Genomic DNA, 20,586 nt, shown 5'->3' with positions numbered 1-20,586 from the left:
AAATGCATTTTAAGTTATATTTAAATTATATACACGTTAAATAAAATGACTTCAAATAATTAAGCTATTAAAAAAAGAATTAGTTGACACTCAATACAATAGAAATTAAAAAAAAAACAAACCACGCAATCAAAGTTCTTATTAATTTTCTTTATGATGGCATGCCTTAATTCTTCCACAGCATTGGTAAGAATTTTTTGATTGGACTAATCGATCATGATAAAACAGAAAGAAGAAATTGGACTTGGAATGATGGTACTGAATTAGAATCCAGCGATAGATGGGCATATCGTATGTTTATAATTGTCAGTTTTAAAAATATTAGAGAAGTAACCAATGGTTCATTTTATTACATTGGTTGCAATGAATAACATAGCTTTCCCAGTGAAATACACACCGAGAATACCACATGTGAAATAAACGTGGTTATTTCACTCCTCTGACGTGATACAACCATAGGTGTTTGTCAAGACGTCGGATCAAAAAAAATTGTGATAAAAGCCATTTTACAACGTAATAAAAAGAATAACTAATCAAAGAATTCAAATATCGAACAATATTCAACTCGTGACAGAACAACATTGATAACTAAGTCATGCACTACGCGCATTTATGAATTAATGTGTTGTTCGGTCAATCGTTGAATATTTTTTCTATTTGAATTCTTTAATTGGTTATTCTTTAATTGAATCATTGATTCATTGTTTGATAAATGATACACTATCGACGGAAAGTAAAGCAGGTATTCGAACATGTATATCTTGTGCTCCAGTACAATATATGGACATTGATATCTGAGATCACTCCCGGTGTTTTGGATGGGTTCGTGATGTTTAGATTTCGTGCACTTTTGTGCTCCTTTGCCTTTTATATGGTCATATAATTGTCGATTTGTCTTTTATGTCTTTGACTTTTGATAGTCACTTTTGTACCTTACTAAATGCATCGGTACTAACATTCGGTATATGTTGAGAATTAGAAATATACGTTTTTATGAATCCTTACAAAAACAAAACACCTCTTAACGTCAACATGTTGAAAGACCTGTCTGTTCCTTATATTTCGATCCTATTCCACAGCTAATGCTGCTAAAAAGATAATAACATGTACAAACATGTTTTGTAGGTTCTTATTTTGACGTCGTTTACGGCTTACTTACTGTTTTTAATTCTTCCTCATATCTCTCACCCCTACATGAACCAAACATAAAAAGAATTGCCAAAAAAAGTGGTCTTCCAACGTGGATGAAAATGGCACATTCAGGTCAAATGTACTAAAATTTTGTTTTCACCCCTTTAATCAATCATAAATAAACCACAAACCCGTGTCTCAGATTTTTGGTATATGCCTCAAGTAAGAAAATATATTGATTTAACTGCTGGGTGCAAAACCTCATTCCACCTTTCATCTTTGGAGACCTATAAATACATTTAGAAACAAATTATTCAAAAAACTAGGACACAGTATTGTAGAAAGTACTCTCTTTAATAACATATATCAATGTCAAGCCAAAGGGGGCACCCATAAAGTTCTATTTTCATTTGTTCCTAACAATTCTCCTGATTTTTTTCCCGGAGAAATGACCTTAAACTGAATTTCCCCCATAGAACCCGTAAAAATGCAACATAAATACAAAAAATCCACTGGGAACATCACAGGAGTGTCCTGACACCATTACTGTATTAATGGAATCACACAAATTTCGGTTGTATTTTAAAAAGAAATGTACTACGACTGATATTAGCTAGAACATTAACATTGTGCATTAAAAGTTATGTTCATAAAGAAATCAAGCCCAACCCTTCTTGAAAATAGACTTTCCCACATTATTTTGTTTGAGTTTTATGGAATTGAAAAATTTCACATTAACTTAAGATTGGATAAACCTCATAACAGAAGACACGCTCGTCGTTTAAATGTACAAGACCAAAGAGAAGAAATTTTAACAGGCAGTCAGAGGCTTTCAAAGATACTTTCATATTCTTATTATTTCTTAGTTTCCATTGTTTGAGATTTTTTCGTTTTTTCATATCTTTTTCTTTTTCTCTGTTCATTTCCATGTTACTTTTGTTGCAATACAATGATATAATATCACAGTATTTCTCTAGTGGTCAGGGATTAACAGCTGGACATTGGTTTCTACTGATGATTGACATATTAGCCCCTCCCAAATGCCTATATATTTAGATTAATGACCATGTGTTTTTATTTAAATAAGTTCATTATCAATTTACTCCCTGTTATGATATGAAATTGACTTCGAAAGTATGTGATAAAAAATATCTTCAGAACATCATTGTTAAACTGTAGTGCTACCTTAAATCTAAGACATCTGATGCAAACAATATATAAATACATGCAATAGGAGGACTAGTATGACGTAAAGCTGCTTTCAGGTTTTTACCTGTATATTAGGCTAAATAATTCAATAGTTCGATCATTTTAGCCAATTATTTTTAAAATGAACGGATAAGCGCATTGATCGGAATTTATCAATATACGAAATTTAAGAACAGATTATAAATAATGTAAGTCTAGAATGTAGTTTTTCCTAGAATTTAACTCATTTAACACGATTTAAGCTAATTGTATCTCATCAACAACTCCAAATGTGTAAACTTTTGTCATAAAACGGAATGAAGAGATATCATTTCACATTAAACATTCATAGTCTCAATGATCCTGAACAATAACGTTAAGAGTTGTGATACAGTTGTTTTTAAACAATGATCACAGATATCGGTATTTATCATATGTTTAGTAGTAAATACAGTAGTTTTGCATATTTGATAAATAGCCTGCTGTATAATCAATATCGCGCAACTTTGATGCGCACCCTTTATCACATACCCTTTATCACTACCCTACCCTTTATCGCATACCCTTTATCACACCCCCTACTTTTTTTTTTTTTTTTTTTTACATAACGTCAGTTTTGTTTTTTTTTACTTAAGAAAAATTTTCCTCAAAATACGTAATTTTTTTTAATGACGTCATATATGACGTCACGAACGTCAAGTTTTCATATTGTATGCGACGTCACGTCAAGTTTTCATATTTATTGGCAGACTAAATGCAACTATAAAAAATACAAAATACACAAATTATTAATACAATAATAAACTAATAATTTTTAAAACAACAGCACGCAAATTTTAAGGTAACACATGTGCTTCAGATAAGTAATTGAGCATGCAGTTCTTTTAAGGCCTTTGAAACAAGACAAAAGTATAACTGAAGGTAACCTAGTGCTATGGATCAGAAAACGGTTCATATAATATAATACTCTTCTGTTGAAATATATGATAAAGCGTATAATACATGGCAAAATCCGTATCACATGCCGTATCACCCTCGACCAATATCATCCATCGGGCCTAAAGGCCCTTGGGCTGATATTGATGTCTCGGGATGATACGACATATGATACGGATTTTGCCATGTATTATTCTCTATATATATTTTTGTTTTTTGTGCATGGTAACATTTTATTTACCACTAATTGTCATGTTGCTGACTTTAAAGAATCGCTCAATAATTGTCTGTTTTATTCTTTTAAAGCGTTTCGTAGTTCATAAACAAACACATTTTGTTTGTCTCTTGGGATTTTAACCAAATGCGAAAAGAATTATTTAAAGATTACAAACTATTTTTTTCTTTTAACTGAGACGAGCCAAATAATAGGTTAGAAAAATGTGTAGCTTTTGGTCATGATGGATGGCATGATGTCCAATGCACTACTGAGCATGCAACTGCTTGCCAGAAATATAAAGGTAGTATCAATACAATTGTGTTTTATAACAATATCTTTTTAATTGAATATAAAACATAAATCTCTTGTGTCTGAATCATTCAGAAATATGCTAAAAAAAGAAAATCCCCCCCCCCCCCCCATTACACAGCTTATTCATGACATGAGCAGAACATGCACCGATACAACATATATCATATAAATGTCAATATAAACAGTAAGGACGATTACACAGTTTAACAATGAAAAAGGAAATACGATATAATTGAGAATATTATAAAAAAAAATACCAAATATAGAATATATTCAAACAAATAGCAATTGAAAATTGAAAAAAATAAAGAATAAATACAGACTGACATGTCGCAGAGTTTAAATTATCACACGCTCGCTCATCATATTATAGATTGTTAATATAGAGTTTTTTTCTGGATTTAAATATTCATAGTATATTTCACAACTGCAGTGAAAAAACCCAAGTTGATTTTATTATTAAGTTTATCTACCCATTATGTACAATTCATTGAAATCATGAACGTTTAAATGACAGATTTTGTTGTTCAAAATAATTACCTGCATTTACCGTTTTTTGTTGGTTTGTTATATTCTGATAGTATATTACTAAATTATTTCAATAAACACATCATAGATACCAATCTAACCATTTTGAATGTCAGACACGAGTCTTTAAAATAATCGCCTGTAATGCACTTATAAAATAGTCAAAAGGCAAACAAAGTAAAAAGTTGACCAGCATTGAGGACCCAAATTTGAGAAAGTTTTTGTCATATGTAACTAACGTATTCAGTATATGCTTAGTTGTATTGACATACCATTTATTCATATATGATGATCGACAGAAAAAGAATAGTAGACTACTTTAAATATCCCCTTTAAAACACCTTGCTTCATCATATTTCCGGTTCATATTTCTTATTATTTGTTTTTATAGATATTGACTTTTGAACATCTTTTAAATTCCAAGTTTTTTTTACATGACGTCATTTATTGCGATTTGATTTTCTCCTATCTTGGCTGTTTCTATACTTGCGGTTATTTTAACCCGATTGAATCCGTATTCATGTAACCACATAGATATATACGGGTTACGCATGTGCTAGAAAAAAAAGGAAAATTACAAGAATACCAATAATCGAGGAACATTCAGATAGGAAAGTCCCTAATCAAATGGCAAAATCAAAATCTCAAAGACATCAAACCAATGTATAACAACTGTCATTTTCCTGATTAAACATGGTTTTAAACTTAGCTGAACCTCTCTCTTTTATGAAAGTCGCATCAAATTCCATTATATATTCAACAATGTACTAGCCACATTCAGCTATCAGAAGGAAAAGAATGTCAGTATTGAAAGTAACACAAAGAACTATGAAATAAAACAGACCTTGAAGACCAATAGCATATGATCGTTATCTCTTTATTTCTGTTTTATATAGAAGTCAGTTATACAAGGTATGACCGTTGGCAATCTTCGGATGTCATCTCCAATTTTGATAAGATGGAATCAAACCTTAAATTCACACGATAAATATCATCGATTCCTTGCCTTGTCAATTAATTATTTTAGACTCTCTGTGATTTTAATACACGTTTTAGTATGTTATAAATCAATGGGCGTTTGAGTCAAATTGGTGACCATGAATTTGCCCCATAAAGGTGAACCAAAAAAAACCACGTGAAATCCACAATATTGCCCTTAAGATGAACAGTTTATGGTGTATTTCTATTGTCTATATTTTGTTCATTTGCTGCTTGACAGAATGTATAGCAGACGAGGATAACAGAGTAACGTAACTATTAAATGTGATGTCAAATACAGACAGGGTATCACAAACCTATGCTGGAATGGTACCAGTATGATCGTTTCTCAGTACGCAACAGGCGGTAACGTTGCATCACCTATTTTATTCTTTGAAAAAGTAAAATGGACCGACGAGGGATTGTATAGATGTCATGTGACAAACATTTCCGGACTGACGCAAACAGATGAAACGATTCTCCTCATAAATGCAAGTATGTAGCATACAGTTTCCGCTTGTAATTTTGTTTGTTTTGTATTGAGTAAAAATAAACAAAGGGGCTTGGAAGATTTAAACGCACATTGGTATAAATTCGGACAACACTTACATGGTCATTTTTTATAAATGTTTATGTCATAAAGTTCGATGATACAGTACAATCAAGAAAATAATTTTGTTAGTTCGATTTAGAACACAAATATTAAGTCTATACAAAGTCTATAGTTTCATGGTTGACATACATGTAAACATTACATTAGTATAATTATATTTGGCCATAAGAACTATGCACGCAGGGTGTCAGTCGCCCAATATTAGGAAACGAAAGTCAATCCATAAAAAGTGTTATTTAGTTTCCTAGTCGTCTTTAAAAGGTATGGAATAATGTTAACATTGTTAACGGATTACCTCACAGATACACTGTTGATGTGTATATCGTTTTTGTCTTTGGTGCTCTTCAACTTTGTACTTTTCGAACTTTTTTCATTTGAGCGTCACTTGTAAGTCTTGTGTTGACGAAACGCACGTCCGGCGTATTAACTTTTAAACCTAGTATCTTTTGTTAGCTATTATTCGTGTGTTTCTTTGTCCTATATGTTCTTCCATTTATTTGTATTGTAGTCCTGTCATGTAATGTTGTCATTTTAATGTTATATTTAACATTGCCATAGAAGCGGGAGGTTTGTCATGTCACAAAATCAGGTTCAACCCACCATTTGTTTTTCTAAAAATGTCATGTACCAAGTCAGGAAAATGGCCATTTTTATATTTATAGTTCGTTTCTGTGTGTGTTACCTTTTAATGTTGTGTTTTTGTTGTGTCGTAATTCTCCTTTTATATTTGAAGCGTTTCTCACAGATTTAGTTTGTAACAGCGGTATACTACTGCTGTCTTTATTAAGGCTGACTTATACTTGCAATGTAGTCACTTCAATATATGTTCATTAGGCACTTATTATACATGTTGTTACGGCTAGAATCACCTTTAAATTGTAGCCAACAAAAGACACAAATCAATAATAAAATTAAACAAGATTTATTACACACAAGTTTCCAAGAAGTATTTCACAAAAAGAAATATCGACTTAACTCTCAAAACCTATGTCCGATCTTTTATCTTTTCCTTATCTTCTCGGGAATCCAATCAGAATATAACGTTCAATAAATCACACTCTAGTAATATGATGTTGTTTGTAAAATAAAAGTGTCAACCCAACTGCTAAAAATATCAATGTCTATCGATGTCTATGTCTGAAAGTTTATTTTTAGTGTCTGTATATATAAAGTTGTCACGGAAATCTCTAGAACAGAACATTGTGGAAGGGAAAGTCATAGAAAACTGTAGAACGGAAGTTTCTAGAACATTGTAAGAAGTTTAAATAACGCATCTGTTTAAGGATATTCTGGAATCGTTATGTAATTCAAATTGAAAGTTCCAATCATGCATTCTATCAGTATCTATGATTGTTAGAGTGATTTCTAATCTGTACAGTTGTAAGATTATTTTGTAAACATATAAGGCCACACAAAACAGATTACGCTAACATAAATAGATATAATAATGACAATATCATAACAATGTATAATATGCTTTAATTTTACGGGAGATATTCTATTTTGGATAGACTGGAGTTTAAGAGGGAAGATATCACTCAAGACAACTTGTTCCTCTGATTTGCAAGTTTGAAGTAAAATCTTAAATGGGCTTTATAACTATTTAAAGCTTTCAATAGTGGACTGAGATATTTATGCACATTCTGCTTTTACAATAAGGATGATTTTTCATCCAACTTAATACTATATCATAGACTATGGCACTTCTTAACTCGATACCGTATTTCCTGTTTTTTTCTATCGTACGATGTTGACATTTTTAGACGTCCAAAATGTGTATAGTACGATTTTTTGACGTTTTATGTAAAACAACTAGAACTAATTGAAATGAGTTTGTTATTTTATGAAATTTTGATTGTTTTGTAATAACTGTTTTTTTGTATCTTAGATTCGTTGTCATTATTATGTTTTTATAATGGATGTTTTTAACGACACAATGACTTCTTTACATAATTGTCACGTTCTAAATACAACACTGGGGATTACCAATAACGTTTGCTCATATGTTACTACAAATCTTCATTTTTCATATATATACAGCATTTAGCTCTGTCAATTGAAATATTCGAAGTTGTGATATGGTAATAGATATTTCTCGATAAACCCGAATAACTGCTTTATTATTTCTACATAAATCTTAACGATAAATACCATTATAATGTACATATAGGAAAAAAATATGCCTAATGTCATCTTAACTTCAATATTGTATTTTTGACATGTATTTGCAAGCTGTATATACCGTTATTAAATATACTCAAATGACACAGAAATATAGTATTGATTGGTATTTAATTGACTTGATTATGACAACTTGAAACAGAAGTAGTTGATATCACGACAAGACAATATTCAAGGGGAACTAACAACACAACTGCAACCCCCACCCCAGAAAAAAACGAAAGTCGGCGAAAAATTTACACTACGCTTCTCAGTAAAAGTAGAGGCTTATCAAAAGAACCCCATCTAACACTGAGGTTGATTTCATCTGCTCTGTAAGGGTAAATCAAACCGGCAAGTTTACAGAGTGACAATTGTTATATTGTTCATGGTAAGTACTCATTTGTTAATAAATGTCAGTCAGTGATATCACAATCGATACAAAGAAGGCTGAATTATGGGTACGACATTTGGAACATATGTGTAGACATATGTGACTTTGATGTTTCAGGTTCAAATATATTAAATACTTGTTCATTAACAGTGTTATAGAAACGTATTTATATATATGTTTAAAAATTTAAAGGCAAAATTGATAATGGTATACTGGCACTTGTTATTATTTTCAGCAAATATGTGTCCATGTAAGTGTGAATATCGGAGAAAACTGGAATATTGGGGCTCAAAGATAGTTCCAAATAGAACCCGGGAAGAATTGCTGAAGGAACAGGAATCAGAACTACAAAATATGAAAAAGGAACTGAAAGTAAATAAAACACAACTGTCGTCTAGCATCCGCAGGCGATCATCTGCTCCTGATAAACGGAAATCTTCCAAGACGATGGGATTAGCCGGAGCTGCTTTCATTTGTATTGTCGTCGGACTTGTTGTACTTGTGGATTTACTCAGTTTTGTTAAGTTTGTAAAGTCGACGAATACCATTTGGAATACCAAAAAAATAGAAGAAAAGGCAAAGAAAAAAAGCAAAGAAAAAAAACGAGCAAAATGAGAAAAATATTTGATATTAACAAAAGGAAACCCCACACTTCTGCATAACAGTAAAATTTTAGCCAAAAAATACCGATGGACTTTTATACCAAACAAATTTGTAAAGAAAACTAAATATATTGACAGTTGAATACCAAGTTGATTAGTGTGATTTAGAAAACACAACATTTCATTGAACATCTTTTATATAAATGTTTATAATTATTAGCTAGTTTTGCAATAATCATTAATTAATAAATTCTACAAACTTATATACATATGTAGAAACACTTTTCAGAACGTTGGATTTGGTTTGAAGAATCAACCTACACGATACCAAGTTTTAATCATATTTGCCTCAAAGCATGAAATAATGACCTGTGTGTGGTCATCATTTTTCTTGATGAAGATGCACACTTAAGTTTACTTAAACAACAAATTCGTCTGACAGTTTTTGCGTGCTGTTAATTAAGACAAAAACAAACCTGTCCTCCTTTTTAGACTAATTAATAAAAAAATCATCGTAGACGCACATTTTAACATTCAAAACAGATAATACTTAAACAGTATCATGTATTTTGCAATTTGTGTCTTGCTTCCCGTAGTTACAGTGATATTTTTGTTATAACTATATAATGATTGTTCATGCTTACATGCAGATTAATTAGTTATGTTTATTCCACGTAACATATGAAAACTAACACGGATCAATCAAAAAAGAATTTCCCACTTTAATCGAATCGGTAAATAGTATAAAATCCTGCAGATCTTTGCAGAAAATAATATTTGACGGTATATGAGTCAGATGTTGCACATTCGAAGTTTTTGTTGTATAACACACCTCGGGGTGTCATGATTGGCCAAACGAAAGACCTCTCTACGGTCGGTGATTCTCTTGACCAATCCTGACACCCCTCTGTGTGGAATAACGTAAACATGGTGGATATATCAATTATAACTTTCAAAATACATCGACACATATTCGTTTAACAATTCGAAGTATGACAGGAGACATAATGCTTTTTGAAATTGTAATTCATACCACAGAATATTTAACTGGGACTTGCTCCACATTCAGTGTAAACTAAACAAGGCATATTCAGACCTACAAACAAATTTTAAATTTATCTCTTTTGTGTACGCTGTAAAACAATTTCATATTGACAGTACAAGGAAATACTTTCAAATATTTTTTACTTTGCAGAAAGCGTGACTTTTGGAATTGAAAACATAATTCGTATTACGAGTTGCTGCATATAAAATTTAGAACGAAAATTGGGAATATGTCAAAGAGACAACAACCCGACCAAAGAGCAGACAACAGCCGATATCTTCAAACCTCTCATTGCCAACGCTGATGCCTTCTTTTGCATTAATTGATCTATTAGATAGAAACGCAGGCGCAAATACTTCTAATATATCAATCTATCTTAATAACGCTCCTAATATAACATGTATAATTAACGTTGATATTATCAACCTTTATTAACAAATGTTGTTTAGTCTAAAATACATCATTTTCTTTACATGGTTCACTACATTACTTGACGTGATTTGAAACGCGCCAGTAGATGAATGAAAAATATTGATCAATGTAATAAGATGTTAAATATTTTATTGTTACTTATTCTTCCCAATTGATGATGACTCACGGGCATTTTGTTTGAATTTCAATATGTCAGAAACATCAGTAGACCAGATTAAACATTTATACTGCAAAGAAATTTCACAATTAAGATACCCCAATTGGAAATTGTTTGGCAGATCAGACAAACTTGCCGCACGATAAGGCTTGGCGGCAGCCATCTTTTCCGCTTTGTTTGTCCGAGTCTCCGTGACAATAGCTAATTAGCATAAATGGGTGGAGCATACACCAATATGGGCGATAGGTGAATTGATGATGACTTACGGGAAGCTTGTTTGAATTTCAATATGTCAGAAACACCACTAGACCGGACTAAACATTTATACTGCTATAAGTGCAATGCCAGTTTCATCATGAACTCATTTGTTTACTATCAAGGGTTCAGTAAAGGATGAAAATTTAAAATTTGAGTTCTAATTAAAATAGCTTTTAAATTTTTTAACTTAAGTTGCATTATAAAAACAATATTGGGTCAATGTCATAGAAATATAAACTTTTTTTGTAATCGACACAAAACAGTTTCACAGCCTTATACAAAAAAAAATAATTCTGACAATGACCTCATATTGTATATATATTTAGCTTCTTATCAAAAAGGGATATGAATATAATCTAGCCAACTAAAGGAAAAGACCTCAGAATCCATACAAAGTTGAAATATTTATGATATGACGTATAAATGTAGTATTTTACTCTTCCTAAATTTGTCTTTGAACAATATTTTTTCCACAGAAACCGTCAAATTTTGAGGAAATATCCACAATGTCCATATGTGGAGACCATTATCGATCCGTGTCTTATACGCTATTGTGCATGCTCAATCAATGTACTGCCTACACAATTTACCTTAATAGATGAATATTGTAAGACAGGGGTGTACATACACCATTCCAGGCCCATTTAATTGCAAAAAAACACTTAGTGGTTTGACAAATTACAACTATCTGTCATCAGATGTATTTTGAATTTTAGGCTAAAATAAGTCCTACCAGACCTTTTCATTTGAATTGCCATTGGGTTTAGTTCATCGTAACGATGTCGAAAAGCTAATTTCCCATAGTAACAACTAGGTCCTTGTGCATCATATCCTTCATATTTCCTAACCGACTTGCTTCAAATGATTTTTTTTTATGAAAGGGTCCCATATCATTACTCATTATATTTGCAATTAATTTCTAGAGTGAAAAAAAGTTGTCCGATTTAGAATAATTTGGCTACACTGACTTGCAAGGACGTAATGTATAAGAGAGGTAGAAAATTTGAATTTCAAACTTGAAGGATTGATTTGTATTCAATAGTTAACAAACAGGAATACTATACCACTAGAATGCATGTAACAAACAATTTTAATTACTAGTACCAAAAACATAAATGAACTATACATTTACAGAATCTACATTCCCACTAGGCGCTTTTTGATAAAAGGATCGACAAATTGTATACATCCATGCATATTACATATTTTGATAAGTTTTTCTTTTTATCAGAAATATTCAGATTTGGAATCAAATTATAATTTATTTTTCAAAATCTAAAAGTACAGTTTATTTTTGGGACAAGTGAAATAGAATTAGGTTCATTTACTATTCAATTAAATCAAACGCTTGACAAGTTCTTTTTTTTTGTTCTCTTTGATTTCCCCACAAAAGTCTAAACTTTGTAATACTATTTAATAGATATATCTCATATTTTCAAAACATTTTTTTTAGAAAAAATGTCCTTTGTTTTGTAATCAGTTGAATCATAAAGGATAATTTGACTACTATTTGTACATGTTGTATGGGAAATTTATTTTTTTAAACACGAACCCTCATTTTTAAGTGAATATTTTGTACATTTTATATAGCCTGTATATGACCTCAAATACATCAAGAACGTTTACAAGTTGAATAACCCCCATAACATGATCCTATACACTTATGACGAAAAGTTTAAAATGACGAATAACATTCATCTAGTGCGTTTGACCCATATGATTTACAAGCAGAATAATATTCATTAAAACCCCTTAAGTCAATAAACTAATTACAGATGAGGGCATGGAATCAAATGCCTAAACCGGATAGGAACATCCGTCCGATATCGGTTTGTCCGAGTGAACTGTTTCTTCAGTTTTAAGATGATTGTGCAATCTCAGGATGCATGAACAAGAAAAGATATTGGTTTAAAATGTAAGAATTAAATATTACACAACGGCTTTCTCATAATTTGTCCGTTAGCATGGTTAGTAACATGAATTACATAGTTTCATATATTTCATGTCAAGGAGTTTTAAAGACTATTCGGCATGAAACCTAATGGTTTGAGGTCATAAGGCTGCCTATGATTACTCACATGAGCAGCATTTGCACCTTAGTAAAGAGTTGTCTCTTTGGCAACCATGCCCCACATATTGATTTTTTTTTTATATAAATCAGCAATTATATACATTTAAAATTGATGTTGCTTTATCACGAAGAAAAATAATAAAAGTTCAACAGCGGAAAATACATAGGTAACATCATATTCACTATATTGTTTTATAAAATTCAATATAATTTGCACAGATAATAGAGATTATAAAAATTTTATATTTTCAATAATCTGGTTTAATTCAATCAAATATTTGTGTGGGTGCGTGGGTGTTGCAGTCTGTAGCTCATTGCCATATTCGGCATGGCCATAGATGGCGCTCGCAGCTTGAATCAGAATTTTGGAATTTCCGTATCAGCTTGAATTAGAATTTTGGAATTCCCGTATCGGGCACTTGTTAATTTGCTGTCGACTTGAAAGCAGGTGTTTCACAAATTAGTTAAACTATTTAAAAGAAAAAGAAAAGATGCCAAACAAGAGAAATGCCATAGGATCGTCATCCAGGGCCATGGGAAAGAAGAGTAGAGCGGTTAGCAGGACAGGAGGACAGAGAATGCAGAACGAGGAAATCCCACAAAAGAAGGACGGAGCTGGCCGGAGAAGAACTGCCAAGAAAACACAAGGGGTCGGACACGTGGTGGCAGAAGGACCGGTGGAAACTACTGATTTCTCATCAGGTAATGAGTCGGAGGAGGATGCACGAGCGTTCCCCTCTTTAAGGCACGACCCGTTACACCAAAACGTTGAAATTGCAAATAATTCCATTGATTTCACTCCGTCACAAGAATCTAGCATTCATGACACAGTGGGGGAACTCGTGCCTTTTAAAATTAAGGAACAAATTTGGGAGGGAAAGTTTATTGAGCTTCATTCTCTTTTGAGAACGCAAAAAGCAATGGAAGAGGTGGACGAGGGCGATTTGAAATTAAAAAGGGTGAAAATTTGCATTGAAAAAAGATCGTCGAGTGTTTATTTGTCCAAAAATGATTGGACTTCAGCATTCATGGTTTTTATGAGTGTCTACATTGAGAAATACAGCACACAGGCACAGGAATTGTTAAAATATATGCGCGATATAAGACTAGCGGCAACGAGGTCAGAAAACTGGGCCACCTATGACGAGCAATTTAGGCTAAAAATAGAAAAGAATCCAAATTTATCTTGGGGAAATATACACGGTGAATATTGGCTATTACACATCACATCTCCCATAGTACAAAACAGTGTGTCAGTGCCATCATAGGGTTATAGAACAAATACACAACATCCGCTAATCTGATGATTATAAATTCCTAACTGTCAGTATTAATTATAAGCCAATTCAACTATAAAAGTGATAACGTATAATGTAAACATAACAATCCTCCCCCTTTTAATTTAGAAGATCAAGATAAACAAGATTAATCTCTAGAGAATGAAAGTAATACATTCAATTTGCACTCAATTGAACTTAATAGCTACAAGTTTTACTGTCTATATATTATGAAATCCTAAACCTACAGTTATATCACTACACTAACTTAACCACAAATATTTACAGTCATATGTTTTCAATAAGTCTCTCTGGTGCCTTTCTTACTCTTTTTGTGCGGTGCATAACGATAGTATCATTAGCATTTTCAACAGTTTTATTTTCAGTTATTTTAGTTTGTTCGGATTCATTGTTATTTTCAGAGTTTTTGGTATCGCAATTGAATTACATGTTGGTATTGTTATGAATTCAGTGTCAATATCAGTATGGTAATTTCAAGTATGTTTGGTATGTTTTTATTTTCCTGCGGTACGAATTCACGAATCTGATCAATATGTATCTTCCATACTAAATCTCCAACTTGGACTTGATAAGTTACCGTTCCGAGTTTATGAACGATAACTCCTTGTTTCCACTTGTTATTGTCTCTATAGTCTCTTTAAGATTTGGACTCCCTACTGGATGCAAAAAGAATATTTGTGTTTTACCATCTCCTCATTTTATCATTATTCTCTGTTTAGCTAATGATTTGACAGATTTAGAATTGACAGGGAATTGTTTAATTGAAAATGTAAAAATGGTCTACCCTTCGTTACCAGGCTTTATTTAAAAAGGTTATTATAATATGGTCTTCAATGCTACATTGCGATACTGGCATGTTGCACCCTTGAATGCGGGTGCAATAATAGAACAGAACAGAAAAAGAGTGAATTTAGTGGCTAAAAACTTTGTTACAGAAAATGGGGGTAAAGCTATATTACATGAGAACATAATGGCAAGTGAAGTGTCTTTATACAGAACAAATGGAATTTATTTGTCACAAACTGGAAATCAGTTTTTCTTGAATAATATACAAGGGTGTGGGGGGTTGAGTCTTTCCTACGCACAACATAATCAAATTTTCCTAAGATTTAATAATGAAAATTTTGTGGAGGTGAGAACCCATGTCAGATTTGGTAGCTGACTTGGGCTCTCATGTGGCGGTCCAGGGAGACTGGTAGTGATTGGGGGATTATTTCACTCGGCCCTTGCTCTGGGCCTGACAAGTTCTAAAATTTGCAGGTTTGGAAAATGTGGTTAGTGGTAACGATGGGGCCTACAGATGGGTGACTCTGGGACCTCCTCCACCTCATCTTATAGAGGGGAGGCCTACACCTGCCAACAGGTGGGGCACTAATAACTGGAGCATTGGTAATACGAGTGTTTTCCCCGGTCACTCCCCATGGTAGGTGGTGGTGTAACCGTGTTTAACTACCAGGGGTTTTATGACACTATGTCAACATAGGTCAGCTGATAGCCATTGTGTATAGGTAATCGATAGTCACCCTGGCGCCTCAACAAAATATTATAAGATACTCTGTAGCCAAAGTAATGCCACAAAGTAAAAATGTATATTCTAGTCATGAAAATGTAAATACAAGTTGGTGTAATAAAATGTATGTTTAATTCAAAGGATTGTTTTTGTATAAGTTGTAAATGAAATACAGAGGATGGAACCTCTACACAAATGAGTATAATATACAGAAAGTCTGTAGTATTTTAATTTTGGTATTTGTGAAGTACAATTAACAACAGACAAAGAAAGACAACTCTAGATTAATTTTTAACATAGTTTAGAAAATACGTCAACAACTCTTGATCGTTGTTCTTCGTCTCATTGTTATTCGTTCAGTATTGATATATGGTCTTCTTATATGAGTATTGTAATAAATAGAGATTATAAAAAAATTATATTTTCAATAATCTGGTTTAATTCAATCAAATATTTGTGTGGGTGCGTGGGTGTTGCAGTCTGTAGCTCATTGCCATATTCGGCATGGCCATAGATTGCGCTCGCAGCTTGAATCAGAATTTTGGAATTTCCGTATCAGCTTGAATTAGAATTTTGGAATTCCCGTATCGGGCTCTTGTTAATTTGCTGTCGACTTGAAAGCAGGTGTTTCACAAATTAGTTAAACTATTTAAAACCCGCCCACCCTCCCTATGAGAATAGTTGCTGCTGTTTTTGTTTTATATTTTCAGGCACTTGTTTGATGTATTTGATTGGAATATTATGGTTACCAGTATCCAGGCTGACCTTCATAGTATTGGACCAATACAGGATAATTTCGAATAAACTTGCGTTTCTATGAATTTGACATTTCAGTTATTCAGCAATTTTTAACATATTATGGACTATGGTGATTTAAGCATCCAGAATTAATTTTAGTTTTTAGTAATTAACAATTTTAATAATTGGAAAGAAAACAAGACACTTTTTAGAAATTAATCATTTTCTACTATCCTTAGGCGCAGAGTCAATTTTGAATGGGGGGAGGTCCAGGGAGACTGGTAGTGATTGGGGGATTATTTCACTCGGCCCTTGCTCTGGGCCTGACAAGTTCTAAAATTTGCAGGTTTGGAAAATGTGGTTAGTGGTAACGGTGGGGTCTACAGATGGGTGACTCTGGGACCTCCTCCACCTCATCTTATAAGGCCTACACCTGCCAACAGGTGGGGCACTAATAACTGGAGCATTGGTAATACGAGTGTTTTCCCCGGTCACTCCCCATGGTAGGTGGTGGTATAACCGTGTTTAACTACCAGGGGTTTTATGACACTATGTCAACATAGGTCAGCTGATAGCCATTGTGTATAGGTAATCGGTAGTCACCCTGGCGCCTCAACAAAATATTATAGAATACTCTGTAGCCAAAGTAATGCCACAAAGTAAAAATGTATATTCTAGTCATGAAAATGTAAATACAAGTTGGTGTAATAAAATGTATGTTTAATTCAAAGGATTGTTTTTGTATAAGTTGTAAATGAAATACAGAGGATGGAACCTCCACACAAATGAGTATAATATACAGAAAGTCTGTAGTATTTTAATTTTGGTATTTGTGAAGTACAATTAACAACAGACAAAGAGAGACAACTCTAGATTAATTTTTAACATAGTTTAGAAAATACGTCAACAACTCTTGATCGTTGTTCTTCGTCTCATTGTTATTCGTTCTGTATTGATATAGGGTCTTCTTATATGAGTATTGCAATTAAAAATTAAAATGTTGTTTTCCGACCCTACACAACCGTACCGTTTTAAGGAAGTATTTTATTTATTTAAAGTATTGTCTTACACAACTAGTAAACAGGTGGACGATTGTTGAATTTTATACAGCTCAGACACACTACAATATGATAATATTCCAAATCCAAAAGCTAGTTTATTTAACTGCCTTTTCATTACATCATTGTAATGAAAATTGTTTCTACGAGTATTGTGAAAATACTTGTAATCAGATTCAAGATTGCTAGTAAGTAAAGTTATATTGTCATTGTTTGATATATAATGTGTTGTCTATCGTTTATAGAATATGCATGTTGTGTCGTTCCCTATTTTATTTTTGAGTTGTGCGTTCTTTTAGCTAAATGATCTTGCGTGTGTTTTTGCTGTATTTCTTTCACAAAAATATTTTAAGATTCAATTATAAAATAGAATGTTAAATGCTTGGATTTGAATGTCAAAATTTAAATCAAAACGAATATTGTTGCAGAAAATCAAATATTAAAGGTCTAAAATCAAATTAAAAAAAAAATAATGTTGAATGATGAAAAACGAATATTAAAAAGTAAAAAAGAATATGATTAGTTTAAAAAACGAATAATGAATGTTGAAAAAGAAAGTTCGATATGAAATGTAAACAGTGGATGTTTAAATCGAATTTTTGAAATCGGAATTTTGGTTTATGAATCGATTGATGCAAATAACAATTTGAATAAATTAAATTGATTGTTTGAAACTTGTATGTTGATGTTGAATATGGACACCAGTCTGAATCATTGACTTAGTAAACTACATCGTTCTGTAATCCTAGATTGAAAAAGTGAAATCCGAAGACAAGTAGATTTAAAAAATTAAAATTACCAATATTTGATTTAGATTCAAAACAGATCGTTATGTTATGTTTCAATCAGTTAAATGGGCTGTGTCTATTGAATTGCAGGATGCTATATTTTGTAAGATTTTTTGTCATTTCTATGTTCCATCTTTTGATAGGATCACAACTAAGTAAGTACATAGATTGCATTAATTCTTTTCTGCTTTTACTTATAATTTATTATACTTAATTCCCCCTTTTCCTAAAAAAATATGAAATACAATTGTTTTATTATGTGTCTTCGCTTTTATTCTCCGCTTCTTAATCATGAAAAAATTCTATAGAAAAATATCTATAATACTGCTTTATATGAAATACAGATACTGTTTGTAATGAAATGTATAAATAAACAATGATTGATGTTTTTGAATTAATGACCTAAAGACGACAAAAACACAGTTACCCGTTTATATATATTTAATTCTTGTATTGATGATATTCATTGTATTATGTCAAATAAGATTTGGAGAAGTATTGTCAATTAATTGGGACTATCAAGTACGTCATAAAATGGGGAAGCCTTATGATATACTTGCATATTTATGTAAGCTCCCCTGGCTCAATGGTCCCAGCAAGCTATTGCCATCAGTTGGATTCCTTTGTGGTTATAGTCTGTCGTCTGTTATGTTTGATAGAAATCTACTCTTCTGAAACAAGAAAACCATTTTTAAACAAAATAGGCCACAATCATTATGTAGATATCAAATTCATCAACTGTGTACGAAAAATTCGCCTTCCGACTAAAATTACCCTATGGCTCAATATAGAACGTGTGGGTAAAATCAATGTTTTCTTTATTATCTACGAAACTGCTATTGAAAGAAAGGTGCTTACATTTAAGTATTATGAACGACCAGATCTATCTAATGTCAGAGTACATCAAAACTGTAATACTACAATTAGAGGTGCTATTTTCCGTAGATAATAAATGTTACAGTTTTTAAACCAAAAAGATAGACAGAAACGTTATTGCCCTTATATGATGATTTTATACCTTGTTTCCGTCTATTATCTTGACAAATGTAAAAGATATATTGAAATTTTAAAAATCAAGACTGATCAACAGGACAAGACTTCAAACACGTCAACGTAACTAAAAATATTGGTTAACTCTTACATGTCTTAATAGAGTTATTTCCTTCTTTTGATGATTTTTAATAAAAGGTGGACATGTTTAAAGATGCAGGAGAGCGACATATGTTCTCTATAGTCTCTTTTTTAGAAACATGTCAATTTTGGGTTGTACTATCTAGCAAAATTGGATAGTTTAGTTAGACATCATCAAACTAGGTTCCTGTCCACCATTTTCTACATAAAAAACGCCCGTACACTGCCCGGTACATGACTGTTGTTTTCCATTCGTTTGACGTGTTGTTTTTTATTTGCCATTTACTAACGTATTAAACGTTTCTCTGAGTGCGGTACTTTTGTTACTTTACATTAATTACATAGGACTCATAAAAATTACATCATACTTAAAACTTTCTGTTAGAAATAATGATTGAATTATATCTTTCTACCAACAAAAATGGGTTACTTATGAAAAAGGCAATAACCACTATTAATAAGTACCGATGATCAGATATCGATGATTTGAAATATCAGCAGCGAGTCACCCTATGAAGAGTTAGAGCAACGAACGAGACCAAAAAACCTACATATTGTGTCGATAATCAATTTATCGGGCTATATTTGCATCTTTTGAAAGTGTTTTCTTTGTTTCACCAGCAAACTAGACGATGACCTATCAGAGTCGGTTCAAACATTATGACGCCGTTGATATGTCTGGGTCAAAGTTATGAACGACAGGTTAATGTTTTCTGACGTCACAAAGCCTTCATATGCAATTTTATTTAGAGCTGTGCATAGTGGTATAAACAGTGTGACGAAGTAAAATTATCGTTTATTGTCGTATAAGTAGTTTTTACTTAATTACAATGTGATGCAATTTAGACTTTTGATCAGAGTTATGGTTTCACGAAGATGATCTAATAAAGAATACACACGACTAACCAGGAGTATCTAATAACAAAATGATACATTAATCAGTACAATAACAGAATATTGTGTTTAAATGTTTGATGTTATAGGTAAACTGACCTGTCCTACTGGTTGGGAGTCTCATGGATTTAAATGATTTTATAGGTA

At 32.2% G+C, this 20,586-nt stretch overlaps 1 long non-coding RNA gene across 1 annotated transcript; it reads left to right on the top strand.

Moving 5' to 3' along the window:
• The first annotated feature begins 888 nt into the window (after positions 1 to 888).
• On the top strand, positions 889 to 9,147 carry LOC139485768 (uncharacterized). The gene is made up of 3 exons (XR_011655395.1): positions 889 to 3,773; positions 5,532 to 5,785; positions 8,693 to 9,147. It is a non-coding gene; the product is annotated as an uncharacterized lncRNA (long non-coding RNA).
• Positions 9,148 to 20,586: the final 11,439 nt, after the last annotated feature.

This window comes from Mytilus edulis, chromosome 8, assembly GCF_963676685.1.
Source record: "Mytilus edulis chromosome 8, xbMytEdul2.2, whole genome shotgun sequence".
Lineage (NCBI taxonomy): Eukaryota > Metazoa > Mollusca > Bivalvia > Mytilida > Mytilidae > Mytilus > Mytilus edulis.
Note: the sequence above shows the minus strand (reverse complement) of the source record. Positions and strands in the feature narration are given on the sequence as shown.